This window comes from Thamnophis sirtalis, unplaced genomic scaffold (assembly GCF_051295495.1).
Source record: "Thamnophis sirtalis isolate CommonGarterSnake01/CBP01778 unplaced genomic scaffold, rThaSir2_p1.2 scaffold_3, whole genome shotgun sequence".
NCBI lineage: Eukaryota > Metazoa > Chordata > Lepidosauria > Squamata > Natricidae > Thamnophis > Thamnophis sirtalis.
This window is the reverse complement of record NW_028261383.1, coordinates 56,487,813-56,505,518: the sequence shown is the minus strand read 5'-3', so window position 1 is coordinate 56,505,518 and position 17,706 is coordinate 56,487,813.

Here is a 17,706-nt window from a genome sequence, read left to right as displayed (position 1 = left end):
ATTGTATTTCTTACCGTTCAAAGTAGAGAAATGATAAATAAATTGAAATTGCTAATAACTATATTTATGGATTTTACACATTATGGAATGAGATGTCCTAAGGAGCCATTGTGGCACAGTGGTTAGAATGTAGTATTGCAGGTTCACTCTGTCCACTGCCAGGAGTTTGATTTTTTAAATCCAGTGTAGTAAACAATATGATCTTCTGTCTTCCAACCTTCTGAGATCAGTAAAATGAAGACTCAGATTGTTGGGAGAAATATCCTGAATCTGTAAACTGCTTAGAGAGAGCTGTAAACACTATGAAGTGGTATATACGTCAATGCTAGAGCACCAAACACTCCACTGTTCAACCATGAACTACATATCATCTCTTCTATATATTGTGAAAACTAAAATGATGATATAAACATATTTAGTAGCTGATTACATTGCCCAGAATTTTAAAATTAAAAAATGTATTAATTCCAAAGCTCCATACAACCCAAATATTACCTTTTAATGTTTCTCTTCTGCTGGTTTACTAATGACCTGAATCAGTTTCATCCAGCTTGCATTAACATCAGCAAATATATTTAAGAAATTGATAAATCATAGCATACAATTTTTACTGTGCTGGTTTGGCACATTTCCATTTCTTTTCTTAAACAATAGAGTTCTAGAAGAAACAAAGATGGTGAAGTGATGTTTTATTTATGTGGTGCTTAAGCACTAATACTTGGAAGATTGGTAGAGCACTAGAAAAAGATTCTTTAAATGGGTAGTGTAATTGGATGGCATAAAAATGTCAGGTTATCAGTACATTATACTAACTGGATTGTTGATAATGTTTCTTAGACATATTCTCTAAATCCAAATGCAGTAAGGAATAATATAAAAATATTTTTGGTGACAAGTTTAAAAGTTTAGTGTTCATCTGAAGAGTGATTAAAATCAAACTATCCCACTGGGAGGGATTTTATCGCAAATATTGTCAATTACAGTACCATGAGTTAAAGAACCAAGAGCTAAAGATCTAAAGAGCTAAAGCTAAAGATACTTGGGAAATCTATCAAATTTTCATATTGTATTGTGGCCCAGCAGGCGCCGTTGGAGCTGCCACCAGACTCCGACAGCGAGGGGCCCTATGAGTCGGCTCTGGAGGATGTGGAAGACCCTGGACAGAGTTCTGACTCCAAGCAGGGTGCAGAGAGGCTGGTTGGCCACCAGGAGGCACCTGAGCCTTGGACCAGTGGGGAGGAGACAAGGGAGAATGAGCCAGTTGCCAGTAGTGAGTTGTTCCTGGATGCACGCCATCAAAGAGCTAGTAGGCATCAGGAACAATTACGCAATTACAGGAGGTAATTGCACTCAGCTGGTGGTCATTAGGCTCTTCTCCAGACTATAAAAAGGCTACCTGTGCACACACCCCTCTTTGCAGAAGTCAACACAGTGATTAAAAGTGGGAGAACTTTTGAACTTAGCTTGGCAGGCTGGATTGCTGCCAGGGTTTGTCTGAATTGCTGCCAAGGTCCTTATCTGTTTGTTCTGCTTGGCTTTCAGCCACCGAGGTTTTAGTGTCTTGCTATTAAAGTACATTCCAGTTAAGCTTGTCTCGGCATTCGTTACTGGACAGAGGAGGGGGTCAGAACAGTATTGTATATAATTTTACTTGTGCCACAAAATCCAACAGATCATTCAAGGGTGCTTACAGATATACATTTAAATATTGTAATATTAAGATATAATTTCAATAGTCAGAAAGGATAGGTGTTGTTGCTGTCCACAAACCAAAATGTTGAGCAAGAATGTTATTTTTCTGATGAACTCAGGTTTTTAATTTGCTTTGGTCCCATCAACTCCAATCAGGACAGTTAAACAAGTCTTTTGTTGTTGATTTTGCATTGCAATATTTTTTATGTATTTATTGTAGTTTAATAAAAAAACAACATGTTTCACATATGCTGCCTTTAAAAATATAAAAACCAAATTACCTGTTCAAACATAAAAATAAAATAAAAATTTCAGAATCTGATTTAATCATGTTCATTAAATGCAGTTTGTGGCTAATTCTAGGATTAGGATAATATCCCCAGCAATTTGTTATGTTCTTTCCTGAAATTTTTGCCTTTCTTGGTTTTAACTACTTTTCTTTTCTTGGCAAGTCTACATTTTTTCTGACATCCAGCTTACTTTCTTCTGTTTCTTGATCTTTGACAGTCTCTTTTCACATTCATCTTTAACAGCCCATTTATTTCACTCTTCGGTTCCTCTGGCTCCTTATCAATCAGATTCAGGACTTCAAAGTGCTTCCTAATACTCTCCTGGGAAATGGTGGTTAGATGTTCAAGAACATATGGTGGAAACTGGCTGGCTTTGTTCTTGCACTTTAGTTTGATTTGGAACTTGCATAGAGACAGTTTTTGATCTGATCCACAAACAGGTACAGACCATGTTTTTGCTGTTATAACCGAGTTCTTCCAATCTTTGCATCAATAAGGTAGTCAAACTGATTTCTATGTACTTCATCCTGTGAGATCCATGTATATAGCTGTCATTTTGGTAATTGGAAGATTGTACTAGCAATGAATAAATCATTTGAGTGGCAGAAATTGCTAACTTATTCTCTTGCTTCATTTCCATTTCTTAGCTTATAAAAGCCAAGTCCATTTTCCTCTTTAGTATTTCCAATTTTTGAATTCCAATCTCTTGCTTCCATGTTCTGTTGATTTCAGATTAATTTGACTATAATACTTATTAATCTTCCCTTCTTCTACATCAGGGGCTGAAGCATAATTATCTGCAAAGTCTAATTGATCTTATTTGGTTATTGATCAATTATAGTACATTGCTTATAGTACATTGCTATACCTCTTCCTGTTATATCATCCCTGACTTTGAAAGCAACATTAGTTCTTCTTGTTTTTTAAAAAAATTTAGTGAAACACTATGATCTTCTGCCTTTCCAATTCCAGTCCATTTTTATTTATTAATGACTAAGATGTCAAAGCATAGTAGATTTATTTTGTCTTTCACTGTGTTGAGCTTTATTTTCATTTGATCTTTTAAAAGAAACATAATACTTCAGTTCCTAAACTTAAAACAGGCACTAATAGGCATCAAATGAAAGACAAATAGGATAATATGTCTTAATTCAGGAGTGTACATTTTCTTCTGCTTGAAAGTCACATGAGATTTTATGCCAAGAGTGCTATCTCCAAAGTGAATGGAAACAGTACCTATTTTTGGAGGTTTGGGAGAGCCACAAGGTATGAAATATATGCTTTAAATATTTTCAGGTCCTAAATACCAATTTTTCTGTAAAATTTCTCCAATTGCTAAATGCTACTTGATATTACTGGTATATGCATGCAAATCTTAATGCTCTCTTTTCAATGGTATACCAAGCAATCTTTTAATAAATGGTCAAATCTTGTGTAACTAAGTTACTGCTAGCTCTACTTCCAGCTTCACTTTTCTATGTTTAAAGGCTGACATATGTGTACAATAAAATATATATGAAACCCTGCTTTTAGACATCAGATAGATTGAAAGACACCATTTCTGTGGCTGCCCAGTTTCTATATCTGGGCAGCATAGAATAATCAAGTGAACATAGATGTCAAAACCAATACAAACACTATCAACTATAGAAGATCAGCTATTGGATATAGAGATTTATTGCACACTTCCAAATTGGAGCTCTATTCATTCTGCCCCAAACAGCTGAGGAATGAGTCAGATTTTTCACTACCCTTTTAAAGGTCTGTAGGGTGGGTCTAACTGTATGATGTATGGGCATGGTGGGAAGATTGATAACTACAGAAAAGAATGCCTCCCAAGTTCCATAAATTCCAGTGTTTCTGTCCTGTCCCACTCACACACGCACACACCACAGGTTTTAGAAATCTTTATTGAGGCTTCCCATACCCTGTATAGACTTCTCCAGAAATTCCCCATACTAACTAGTGCAAACCCCAAGGGTTGCAGGAAATACCCAGCACAAATCCACACGGCCAAAGGGTAAGTCCACAAGACTCATCCAAAGTTCAAGAGGTATGATCCAAAGTCTGAGGTACAGAATGCAGGTCCAGGAGCAAAGCAAAATTCATGGAGGCTGAAAAAATGCACAGCAAGGATATAGACAAGTTGTTCCCAACATCATTTCCCTCTATGCGCTAAATAGCTGCTCCCTTGGGTATCCCATCAAGAGGGGTGAGACTTACATCTCACAAGTAGCCTGGATGACCTTCATTGCTTATCCTCTCAGGCCCTACTTGCTCTCAAATCAGGAGGAGAAGGCAGTTCTTCCTAATCTCTGCTGGCCAGCTGCACTGTCCTCCCTCTCCACCTGAAGCCTCTGGGCTTTCCAGCTGTAATTGTGCCTCACCTGTCCCAGTCATTCTTCTGTGGCCAGTCTGCTGACTGCAGCCTTGCAGCGCTTGTCTCAGAGCCTCCAGATGTTCCTTCACATGTTCAACAACATCCCTGAAACCAGCCCTTTTCATCCAGACTGGCCCCCAGAGAAGTATCTCAGGAAGTCAGTACAACTTTAATACTTTATATAACAGTTTCATATTTATAATTAGTTTAAAGCTCTTTTGACAAGCATGGCAAAGCACTTGCTAAACATGTTTTTTCATGTCCTTGTAAGATGCAACCCATTTCTTGCTAGTAGTTTTCTTGTAGGTAAATCTATCTATGGTTGAGAAAGTCAAATTCTTCTCAATGACACCATTCAAATAGCCATCTGTTTACCTCTGGAATATTGCGTTCTCTTCTTGAGCCACATCCTTTCATTGGAACAACCTATACATCCCAATTCTTTACCTTCTTGCTTAGGTATTCATAGTCTTGCTGATTGCTTCAAGGTCTCTTCTTCCAACATCATTAGTCTTCATGTGTATGATGAGGGTAGAGGGATAATCGGTAAAACTGAAGAAACCCAGTATCCTGTCATTAACTCTTTAGTTTCTAATTTAAATTACCTTAAACCAGATACATTAAAAATGGACACAAATCTATAGGAAAAGAGCTAAATACTGATGAAGAATTATTCATGTATTTAAGTTTGTTTGCACACAGGCACAATTCAGAAATGAGTGTTACAAGGAAAAAATAATATTGACACAGTCTTTCGAGATTTTATATTTTTTTCTGTTGGGGAAAAAAGTATTAAACAAAAGGATATCATAATGAAAATCATTTATCAGAAATGTACATAGGGAATTCATGGCTATGTTCCAGTTGCCCAGAACTATACCTACGGACTGTTTTTATGTGGTTTGTATAGTAGATTTGTTATTTGCTAGCTGATTATAGCCATTTCTTGTATATGTGAGCTCAGTGGACCATTGTTACACTTTATGAGTCATAAACATCAGGTTTAAAATATGAACATGCTGCATGCATTGCCAGAATACATTATGGAGACATTATATTTGATTTGTTCATTTTTCTATATCTATATTTTATTTGGTTACATAAATTTCCCTGTATGAAAGAAAAATACTTATGGTGCTATTACACAACAAGACTAGCATACCTACACCCGTGAAAATCTACAAAAACATTACTGTACATACATACATACATACATACATATGCTGGTCTTACTCGCCATCTTCAGGCTGGGTTTTGGGCTTAAAGTGTGATCGGATCTGCCGTCTTTCTATAAATCTTGATGTGGGGGGTTATGGATCGCTGGCTTTGTTTCAGTAAGTGGAGTGATTGGTTGTGTGGTTGTATCATGATTGGTAGATTGGTGCTGATTGATGCTGGCTGTGTGTACATTATTGTTTCATGTTGTAACAGCCTGGGTGGTGGGTGGGGCTCGTTTGTTGACTAGGGCTGGTTTCCAGATGTCTGGTAGGTGGAAGGTATCATCACATTTATTCATGTTGTGGTGGTGTTTCTCTATTTCGATAACTTCCATAATTATTCTCTTGTTGAAGTGTTCTGTTTTGGAGATTAACCTGGTTCCTTCAAAATTAATTTCATGTCCTGTAGCTTTAAGGTGCTGGAAATGGGAGGAAGTTTTTTTCTTTTTTTCTTACTGCGTTCTTGTGTTCTGTGATGCCTGCATTTATTCTCCTGTTCGTTTGTCCTATGTATGTTGCAGGGCAGATTTTGCATGGTATTTCGTATCCTTGGTTTTCTAGCTGGATCTTGTCTTTAGGGTTTCTTAAGATGTTGGCTATTTTTTGGTCAGTGTTGAAGGCTGTCTTGATGTTGTGTTTGTGGAGAATTTTGCTGATTTTATCTGTGGTGCCTTTGATGTAAGGGAGGAGGGTGATGCTGTTGTCCTGTTCTGTGTCTTGGTTTTTTGGGGGAGTCTATATTTATATAGTAAGTAAATATTTATTACTGTCAAAGATCAGCAATACACATTAGTTTTTACACTATGTTAAAAAATACTGACATTAAGATATAATTAAAAGATATTGAGGTTAAAAATGGAAAATAACACACATGTTCTCAGATTGTTCAGATCACTCCCTAGTTTACCTGAGTGCAATGCTGTTTAAATACAATGGTCCAAAGATTGTTAGAGATATGTCCAGATAATTGGTACAAGATGACAACTATACTTCCAATTTTTTTCTTATGAACATTGCAGCAGCATAGAACTTTGCCACTGCATACGTGGTAACTGGGTTAGTGTCCTGGAGGAGAAGTCTAGATAAAAATTGTCTGCCTTCCCTGGCAATCTTTCTAATAAGGGGAGAATATGTGCAGACCTACAAGGTCTGTATAGCTTGCAGTATAATAGAACATGTGAATTATCTTCCACTTCTCCTTTACCACATAGACAAACCCGTTCTGCTATAGGTGTTCTCTTATTCCTGCCCTGGAGGAGTGCTGAAGGAAGAATGTTAAATCTGGCTCTGAAGAAAGCTATTTTTTTGTTTTGGGAAGATCAGGTCATTTAGATATCTTGCCGATTCCCACACACCCTGTTTGATTTTGTCCCTACTGTGGAGAGGCAACCTGTTTAGTTCTTCTTAGAACTCCATGTCCCTCATTCTATTAATTACTACTTTCTTTGCTTGATCAAAGCCTAGGGACATTAAGAATACCAGTGAGAGCCCATAAGAGCCCAGCTTGTGATCAATTGCCTGTTTCCAGGGGGAGGGGAAATTGTCAGTCAACACTAGTGGGGACAGCCCCTCTGGAAAGAAATGCATTTTAAGCCAATGAATGATCATCATCTTCCAGGATCTTACCGGAATTTGAAGCATGCCTGTCTCAATTTTTAACTGGGCATTTGGAGTTCCATTGGGTGCAGCTAAGATGGCTCACAGGAATTTGGTTTGTATGCAAGTCTCTCTTTGCAAGGATTCTAGTTTGTGCCCCATATAGAATTTGTGCCAATGTTTTGGCCTCAAAACGTTTTAAGGCAGCAGGTACTAACTAACCTCCACCTGTATAAAAGAAATGTTTAATTGCATTTGAGGACCTATTGGCTACTTGCAATGTGTGATCCAGGTGTGCCTTCCATGTCCCTTGCGAGTAGAAAACCACCCCAAGGTATCTAAATGTTCTAACCTGTTCCAAACTATGTCCTATTTTCCAGGAGTATTGGCTTGATCTTTTAGCAAAAACTAAAATTTTGGATTTATCAAAATTAAGGACCAGCTTGTTTTGCCTGCAATAGCCGAGTGTTGCCCTAATTGCTCTCTTCAGTCCTACAGGGGTTTGTGAAATGATAGCAACAGCAGCAGCATATAAGAGAATTGGCACTTTGGGTTGTGCTAGGTTAGGAGGATAAAAATCGGAGTTATGTAAGCGATCAATCAGGGGATTAATGTAGAAGTTAAAGAGGGAGGGGGACAGGATGCAACCCTGTTGTACCCCTTTTATCTATCTATCATCTATCATCTATCATCTATCATCTATCATCTATCATCTATCATCTATCATCTATCATCTATCATCTATCATCTATCATCTATCATCTATCATCTATCATCTATCATCTATCATCTATCATCTATCATCTATCATCTATCATCTATCATCTATCATCTATCATCTATCATCTATCATCTATCATCTATCATCTATCATCTATCATCTATCATCTATCATCTATCATCTATCATCTATCTATCTATCTATCTATCTATCTATCATCTATCTATCATCTATGTATCTATCTATTTTTGTAGATTTTCACGGGTGTAGGTATGTTGGTCTTGTTGTATTCGGATCTTTTCCCATGTAAGATTGAGATTGTCTTGGCAACGTTTCGGTGAGGTCTCACTCACCATCTCCAGGCTGGGTTTTGGGCTTAAAACGTGGTCGGAGCTGCCATCTTTCTATAAATCTTGGTGGGGGAGTGTTGAGGGCTGGCCTTCAACACTGACCAAAAAATAGCCAACGTCTTAAGAAATCCCAAAGACAAAATCCAGCTAGAAAACCAAGGAGTATACGAAATATCATGCAAAAGCTGCCCTGCAATATACATAGGACAAACAAACAGGAGAATAAATGCACACATTTATTCAGAACACAAGTACGCAATAAGAAAAAACTTCCTCCCTTTTCCAGCACCTTAAAGCTACAGGACACTAAATTAATTTTGAAGTAACCAGGTTAATATCCAAAACTGAACACTTCAACAAGAGAATAATTATGGAAGCTATTGAAATAAAGAAACACCCCCATAACATGAATAAAAGTGATGATACCTCCCACCTACCAAACATCTGGAAACCAGTCCTAGTCAACAAACGAGCCCCACCCCGCACCCAGGCTGTTACAACATGAAACAACAACGGACACACAACCAGCACCAATCATGATACAACCACACAACCAATCATTCCACTTACTGAAACAAAGCCAGCAATCCATACCCCCCCCACCAAGATTTATAGAACGACGGCATCTCCGACCACGCTTTGAGCCCAAAACCCGGCCTGAAGATGGCAAGTGAGACCTCGCTGAAACATTGTCAAGACAATTGTCAATCTTACATGGGAAAAGATCCGAATACAACAATACTATATAGTATATAGTATACAGTATATAAATGTAATCAGAAAATAAACTCAATTGAAAATTTGACCTAACATTGTAGCAGAGAATTAACACACAAATGCTGCATGTATAAATCCATATTGCAACATCCAGTAACTATAGGGTTCCCAATGGTACTCAGAGTTATACAAAGAATTAGGGATTGCTGTATAGAGAGAATAGGTTGTCTGTTGCTGTAAATATGTTAATGGTGATATGAGTGAAAGGGTTCACATATTTAATGAACAGACTTTAGATTTCATGCTGAATGTTCTCTAAATTTGTTTGTGCCATTGTGCCACTCTATGTTCATGCCAATATGCCTTAAAGAAAGTGCACATCGCAAGAGGATTTTATACACTGTCTAGACATTCTGTCCAATCTCCATTGTGCTTATGGGGATATTGTTATATTTTATAACTTCTCTAGCATATTTGCTGGTCAAAATGCATTGTCTCCAGAAATATTAATTTTGTATTATTTCTAATTCGCTGGCCCCATGCTATCTGTTATGTTTATGTCACCATTGGTGCTGCCTTCTTACAATCAGGTGACAAATGGTGGCTTGCAGACGTACCAATTGCAATTACCTGCAGCATCTCCAATGAACTATAACACTGTGGTGGCCTGACTGCCTTAGTTCTAGTAACAATCACATTACCATAGATGAGGGATTGTAATATAACTCATTTCCCTTGCCAATAGAGAAAAAAAGAGAATAGAAAGTGTGGTAAATGCTTAGGTTTCTACTCCCCCTCCTTCCTGCCACCCTTTAAAATATTTGTTTTGTAAGAAACAAAGATTGGTGAACTGTTCGCTTATTTTCTTCTTTCCTTCCTTCCCACCACCTTTTGCTATGCCATTTGGAAAACTAGCTTCTTAATGGACCGAAAATAATCCCTCCATGTACATAAATGTAATTCTTTCCCCTCAGACCTTCAGATAGTGCTTACCATCAACTATCAATGAAGTTGATGCGACTGTGACAGACGTCCTATTGATTAGGAGATTTTATTTGGCTGATCTAGCTGGCCAGATGGGTGTCCTCTTTCTTCCTCACTGCTAAGTGTGCCCATTCATCAATGGTGTGTTTAGAAGAATAGGACAACCCCATCAGAAAGGAGTATATCACTCTTCAGTCAATGCTTTGTTGTAAACATCTCTCCTACTACAACCTCCGAACAAGCTCAGTGCCGACTGATATGACTGGCAACTTTATACATTCTCTTCCCCCACCCCTTTTCTCAGCACATCACCTGAACTGTTCCTCCTATCATTATCACTCAGGGTATTGGCAGAAAAGTCAAGATGGTGTCTGTGATGATGCAATCAAAATGATGCTTGTGGCTACCATCTTCACTACTTTAACCACACCCTTCAGACACCCTTGCTGTCCTCTTTCAGATTTCAAACATATACATAGTTTTTAGGAGACAGCAAGCAATTTACTCAAAGCTAAGTAGACAAAGGGCCAACAAGTAATGAAGCATAAATCAGAGACTCTGGAGATAAGGCTTGCCTGAACAGATTTCAGTTTCCTCAAAGGCAGACTGAAGAATAATCAAAGTTTAATCTGGAGTTTGTCAAGATTCATTAGCCACTCCAAGGTCAGAGGTCAAGCTTTTTACTCAAATGGCAAGCAGCAATACACGGGAGGTCAAATGGTTGTTTCCAGCAAGGGAATGTGGGTCAGCACTATGTCTTAAATAAAGCTACAGTCAGCGGTTTTCAGTTAAGGCAAGATAGTCTTGCTTAAAGTCTTTTCTTTTGTTCTCTTCTATTTCTCTGTTCTGCATCTTGTCATTTGACTGCTCCAGATGTTTTGAGGCTACCTCTGTTTGTTTAGAAAGCAGAGGGAATGGTCTTAAAGGACAGGAGAAAGTTAACCACGTTATTTGACTGCCAAGTTAACAGTCAAATCAAAGAAACCTGAGTCCAATCAGACAGGCTACTTTACAGTGCACATACAAATAAAGGGAGGGAGGTTCATTCCAACTTCCAAGATTCTGTTACTATTAGTTTATGACAAAATTATAAACTGTATCCACCTACAGGATTTAAATAAGGCATTTGATGAAGTATACCATAGCTTACTCCTTGGTAAAATAGAAAAGTGTGGAATAGACAGCATCACCACCCAATTGATTCATAACTGGCTGACCAACCAAATTGAACACGTAGTCCTCAATGAAGCTACATTGATATTGAAGGAAACATGCAGTGGGGTACCATAAAGTTATGTCTTAATTTCACTACTGTTCAAAGTTTTCATGAATAATTTAGATGAAAGGATAGAAGGAAACAAAATTTGCAGATGATGACAAGCTGGGGAAAAGAGAGGGTTCGCAACTTGGGAGTCCTCCTGGATCCGCAGCTGTCATTTGACCACCACCTAACGGCTGTGACCAGGGGGGCATTCGCCCAGGTTCGCCTGGTGCGCCAGTTGCGACCCTACCTGAATCGGGAGACTCTCACAACAGTCACTCGGGCCCTTGTGATCTCCAGGCTGGAATACTGCAATGTGCTCTACATGGGGCTGCCCTTGAAGAGCATCCGGCGACTTCAGCTAGTGCAGAACGCAGCCGCGCGAGTGATTGCGGGTGCACCTCGATTCACCCGCATAACACCTATCCTCCGCGAGCTGCGCTGGCTGCCTGTCGATCTCCGGATGCGCTTCAAGGTGCTATTAATCACCCATAAAGCCCTACATGGCAGTGGATCTGGATATTTGAGAGACCGCCTTCTGCCAATTACATCCCTGCGACCAATACGATCCCATAGACTAGGCCTCCTCCGTATTCCATCGGCCAGCCAGTGTCGGCTGGCAACCACAAGGAGGAGGGCCTTCTCAGCAGTAGCCCCGGCCCTTTGGAACGAGCTCCCTGTGGAGATTCGTACCCTCTCCACCGTCCAAGCCTTCCGCATAGCCTTGAAGAACTGGCTCGCCCGTCAGGCCTGGGGATAAGGATAGTTACCCCTCCCGAATGATGAATGTATGTTGCCTACCATTTTATGATATGTCTCTATCTTGATGTTTGTATTCCCCCCCTTCCCAGTTTTATGTGAGCCGCCCTGAGTCCCCTCAGGGAAAAGGGCGGCCTACAAATTCTAATAATAATAAAAAAAAAATAATAATAAAAAAATAGGCAACAGTTTAGAAGATGGGCTCAAGATCTAGAAGGATTTTAGCAATAGCAATAGCAGTTAGACTTATATATCGCTTCATAGGGCTTTCAGCCCTCTCTAAGCGGTTTACAGAGTCAGCATATCGCCCCCACAGTCTGGGTCCTCATTTCACCCACCTCGGAAGGATGGAAGGCTGAGTCAACCTTGAGCCGGTGAGATTTGAACCGCTGAACTGCAGATAACAGTCAGCTGAAGTGGCCTGCAGTACTGCACCCTAACCACTGCGCCACCTCGGCTCTTAGTTGACCTTGGCTCTTAGTTGACCTAGTTGAACATAGGGTCTTTTCCAACAAAATGCAATTCAGTGTCTAATGGAATAGAATAATTCCAAAGTCCTTCCAAGCTTATGACTCTATGGAACAATAAAAGCAGCACATCTATCATCCCCTAGCCAATGAATTCTGGGCCATTCCTCCAGGAATCCTTCAAGGTGCCACTTTTGATTTCAATAGGTCAAAGAGATCTGAAAGGTTAGTCAGGCAAAAAGCACTTTGACCTGAGGCCTTTTTGTATGGAAACTAACGCACTGTTACCTTGCTAGCTGTGGCCTATTTAAAAGGATTTGCAGTAAGATAAATGGACTATATCCCAAAAAACCCAATCTTTAATGCAAGGCAGAACTGATGCATGGGAAAGGAATTCTGAATTATATAGGGGATGAAAAATCCCTTCTCAGCAGAACAGGGTAGCATTAATTCAAATAAAGAAAATTGATAATTGGAATCAGATTCGACAAAGCATCTTTAAACATCTACCAAAACTCAAGTTCTCTGCTATAGTAACTGTCAGGCTTCAGTCAAGAATGCAGTAATAAATCTCTGCTCTCCAAATACTAAACCTCTTATTCCTTAAACATCTTAACTTGACAAAAGGGTCTTAGATTCAAGTAGATTAGGATCTCTCTCTCTCTCTCTCTCTCTCTCTCTCTCTCTCTCTCTCTCTCTCTCTCTCTCTCTCTCTCTCTCTCTCTCACACACACACACACACACACACACACACACACACAACACACAACTGGTTGAACTGTTGAGTCCTTGGTGCTCTCTAAGTTTAGTGGTTTCTTTGCAGATGTTTCATTCCTCAACTAGCATCAGTGATAGTGAGTGTGGGGTTTGTTCCTTATATTATATTGAGGCTTGCACTGCCAGTGTTAGTGGGGATGTGGTTTTATCCTTAGTAGTTTCATGATTGTTTGTCTAGTGTTGATTCCTGTTTATCTTGTGTAGGTTCCAGAGGATGGGTCCTGGACTTTTAGGTTTTTTTTATTTTCTCTATTGAATGGCATTTAAAAATGGATTATTTCTATGTGTCTGTTGTTAGCCTATTTGTCTAAACACCAAGCTTTCAGGAATTTCCCAGTATTTTTAATTTAGTTTGATCTACGATGTTCAAATTGAAATTATGATTATATCTATCCATGTGTTTTGAGATTAAGAAGTTTTCATTGCATCTTCTAACTGCTAGATAGTAATCATGGATATGCTCTGCTAATCTTCTGCCCTTAGTGGCTGTAGATGACTCCTGGGTTTTTCTTGTAGTTCACATGGGCTACTGGGTCTTTTGCAGAGGTGGTACTCAGCAGGTTCTGACCAGTTCTGGAGAACCAATAGGGGAAATTTTGAGTAGTTCAGAGAACCAGTAAATACCACCTCTACTGGCCCCACCCCATCTATTCTCTGCCTCCCGAGTCCCAGCTAATCAGGAGGGAATGGGAATTTTGCATTAACCTTTCCCTGGAGTGGGGAGTGAATGGAGATTTTACAGTATCCTTCCCCTGCCATACCCACCAAACAATGCCATGCCACACCCACCAAGCCATGTCCACAAAACCAGTAGTAAAAAATGTTGAATCCCACCACTGTATGTGAGTAATATTTGACTGTACTCCTATTGTAATTTTATTTATTTTTAGGTTCAAAATTATACAAGTATAATATACAATATAATATAATATACAAATATGTTCAGATTTGTGTTTGAAAATTGCTAATTCTTTATGCATTGGGACTCCATTTTGTTCAGGCATTTACCCTGCTATCATTATTGTAAGTTTTTTTTTTCTTTTTATTGTGTTATTACAAATCTTAATGTATTGCATTATTTCAATACAGTGATGTTTATATAATATCATTAAAATTGTTGACATTCTATTACTTAGATAACTAAGAATATTATAAATAGAAAAAGAATAAAACAAGAATCTTGTTTATCAATATTAATTACAATTTAGAATATCAATATTACAAGCATTAAAATTGGCTTAACATTTTGGTGTTAAGACAATCACTGAATATCACACACAGACACAGACACACACACACAAAATTTGTATTAATGAAAATAAAACATAGATGTATACAGAAAATTTAACTATATCAAATAACAAACATCATAAAAAGGGGAGAAAAACCTATTACCCATCTGTTAATTTGCAATATTTGTAGGCATATGGGTATCATTGAGAACCAGACTATAAGTGATTATATTTGCCATGCTGTGTGATGAGTAGTATGTATGGGAATAACTCTTGCTTAAATTTAATTAAACATCTATTTTTATATATACTGCTATTTTGCCATTGCTGCATATTTTCTAAATTCAAGCTCCCAAGCAGATATTGTCAGAATTGTCTTTCTTTCAGAGTTAAAGAAAATTTATTCTGACTGCTATAAGCATATATCTTATCAAATTATGATGTTTCTTGTTGATTTTTTCTAAGATTATAACTAATAAGAAAAGTTGTTGTTTCAATTTAAATTCCCTAATTTTCTGCCATATATTATATATGTCTTTCCAGTAGTTGGGTTTTTTTCTTTGTATGTAATAAAACACTCCATGTATTTCATGACATTTCCAACATTTATTACTTTATGACTTGTCTATCTTAGATACAATTGATGGAGTTGTATGCCACCTGTAAAACATTTTGTACCCATTTTCCTTAGGTTAAAACTTGGTATAAATTTTATAGATTTAGTCCATAACTCTTCCCATTGCTGTGCTGTAACTGTTTCTTTAGAGTTTCGCATACATTTTATCATGCAGTATTTTATTTGTTCTATCCATGTGTCATATATAAGTAAAATATTATATAGGCTATACTTGCTGATGTTGTTGCTAGTTATTGCTAGTTACTCAGTGGCTTGTTGAGCTCAGAATGCATTTTTAAAAAAGAAAACTACTTATTTTCTTTTAAAGTATTTTTGGTCCCAAAACTAGGAAGTCCAAATTTCCCTGCGTTGAGGGAATAAAAATATGAATTTGGATCATATTGTTCTAGTATTATATCATCTATGCCTGTCTCTATCTCTATCCATTTATCTATCTATAATTAATTAATTCCTAGGATTCGGTTATTTTCTATTAAAGTTGGAATCACATTGCCGAAAAGAATGGTGAGCGATTTTGAAACGTTTTATCTCATGGTAAGACCCTTTTTTTAAACTATGGACTATGTTGATTTAATACATTATTACCAGTAGTTCATTTTTAGTCTTTCCAGCAGATTAGCTGCTTGTCTGAGTTCTTGAAATGGGAATGATGAGGTGCTGAAGAGATTAAGGTACTTCTGATTAGCTCATTTGTTCTAGTCTACTATAGCTTAATGAGAACTTACTACTTGAATTTGATATGCTGTTTTAATTGGTAACATTTCTGCATAGTTTCATATCAGATGCCTGGTGAGTTTTAAGAACCTTGTATCCTGTGATTGTGAGGAAAATATAACCAAATTCTGAAAATATCTGTTTCAAGAATTTGCCAACTCTTTCTAAGCTTAGAAGATAAGCAAGATCAGTTCAGCAGCAACATTCTTCAATGTTACTGCAAAGAATACGATATTAAGTCACCAAGAGTTAAAAGGACATTATCTTCACCTTGTTTATACCTTCATTCAAGTTGAAATAATAGAAATATCTTTTGTGACAAAACCCAAAATATTGAACCAGACATTTGGAAAGTAAGTTTTAAAAGCAGCTAGGTTTTTGGTGTTAACTGAAAGTAGCAATTTCATAATTTTTCAACACAGAAAGATATTTACATTCTTTGGACGTGTGTATAGTGTCTTTCTCCTCCTCCTCCTCCTCCTCCTCCTCCTCCTCCTCCTCCTCCTCCTCCTCCTCCTCCTCCTCTTCCTTCTCTCTCTCTCCCTCTCCCCCTCTCCCTCTCCCTCTCTCTCTCCCCCTCTCTCTCTGTATGTGTGTGTATTATGTATATATTATGTATGTATGTAAGTATATATGTATGTATGTATGTATGTATTTGGGGTGATACTTTTCCAGTCAAATGCATTTTCATCTGGAATTTTGTCAGGTAGAGATTGCTTTAAGAAGAATTTAATGTAATGCTTTTTATTACTTCATTAAAATATCAGTACAGATGCTTTTATTATTATGGTTGGTTATACAGTAAGCCAGTGGTTTACACTGGGTCTGGCATATTTATCCCCCTATCAACTCCTTCCCAAGGTTCTGGAATAAGCAGCTGTTGTTGTTTGATGATGCTAAAGGTACTGTTGCAGGATATAAACTGTTCAAAGTAGAGCTGCCTTTTACAATTTACTAATGATGATTTTGTCAATGCTGGTGGTATTGAAATAGTGCTCCTGTTGCTTTGGGATTGCACTCAAGACAATTTATGTATTAATACAAAGTTACTATCTTTCCTCTTTTTTTAAACTACAATTGTTCTACTTCTGTTTGAAGAACTTTTTTATTTTATTTACTTCTTTCTCTTCTATTCTGCTTTCTCCAGGTACCGCCAAATCCACTATCCAACTTTTTTGTCCTTCCTATCAACAATTGTTAAGGCTGGGGTATTGTGTGGTAGATGCTTGTCTGTTTGCATTCTAAAGTCCCGGAGCACTTTAGCATCTTTATTTTCTATTACATTGTCTATTTTGTGTTTTCACATGTTCTTGCTTACAGGCAAATGGTATTTCTTGCAGATCTTCCAGTGTATCACTGCTGCTACTTTGTCATGCCATATTTTTTGTAATCAGTCTGTACAATCTTCTTGCTAATTAGGTGGTCCACTGTTTGTTTTTTTCATCTTCTTTGCAGAGATAGCATTTGCTCTCAGTTGCTATCTTCCCAATAATGGCTTTCATGCATTTGTTGTTAAGGCTTGAATTTGTGCAGCAGATTTAGCCCTTCTGTTTGTTTTTTCATTTATTTTTCAATCTTATATATTGCCAGGTCTTATTGTTATCTGCTTTGTCCATATATATTTCATGTACTGCCCATGTGATACTTTCTCTTTCTATGCTTCTTTTCTGTTCTTAATTTAGTTTTTCTTGTAGGCCAGTTTGATTTTGCCAGTACTCGAGAAGCCTTCATGGTGTATTAACTTCAGAGCATTTTCTTTACTGTCCTTCAAAAATTCTTCCAATGCCTTTTTCTCTCTTCTTCTTCAACTGTCTGGTGCATTTGCAACATTTCATACTCATCTATATTCCTTGGTAAGTAGAGTCTGTCAACATCACTGCATGGATGAAAGATGTTTCATTCTCATTATTTT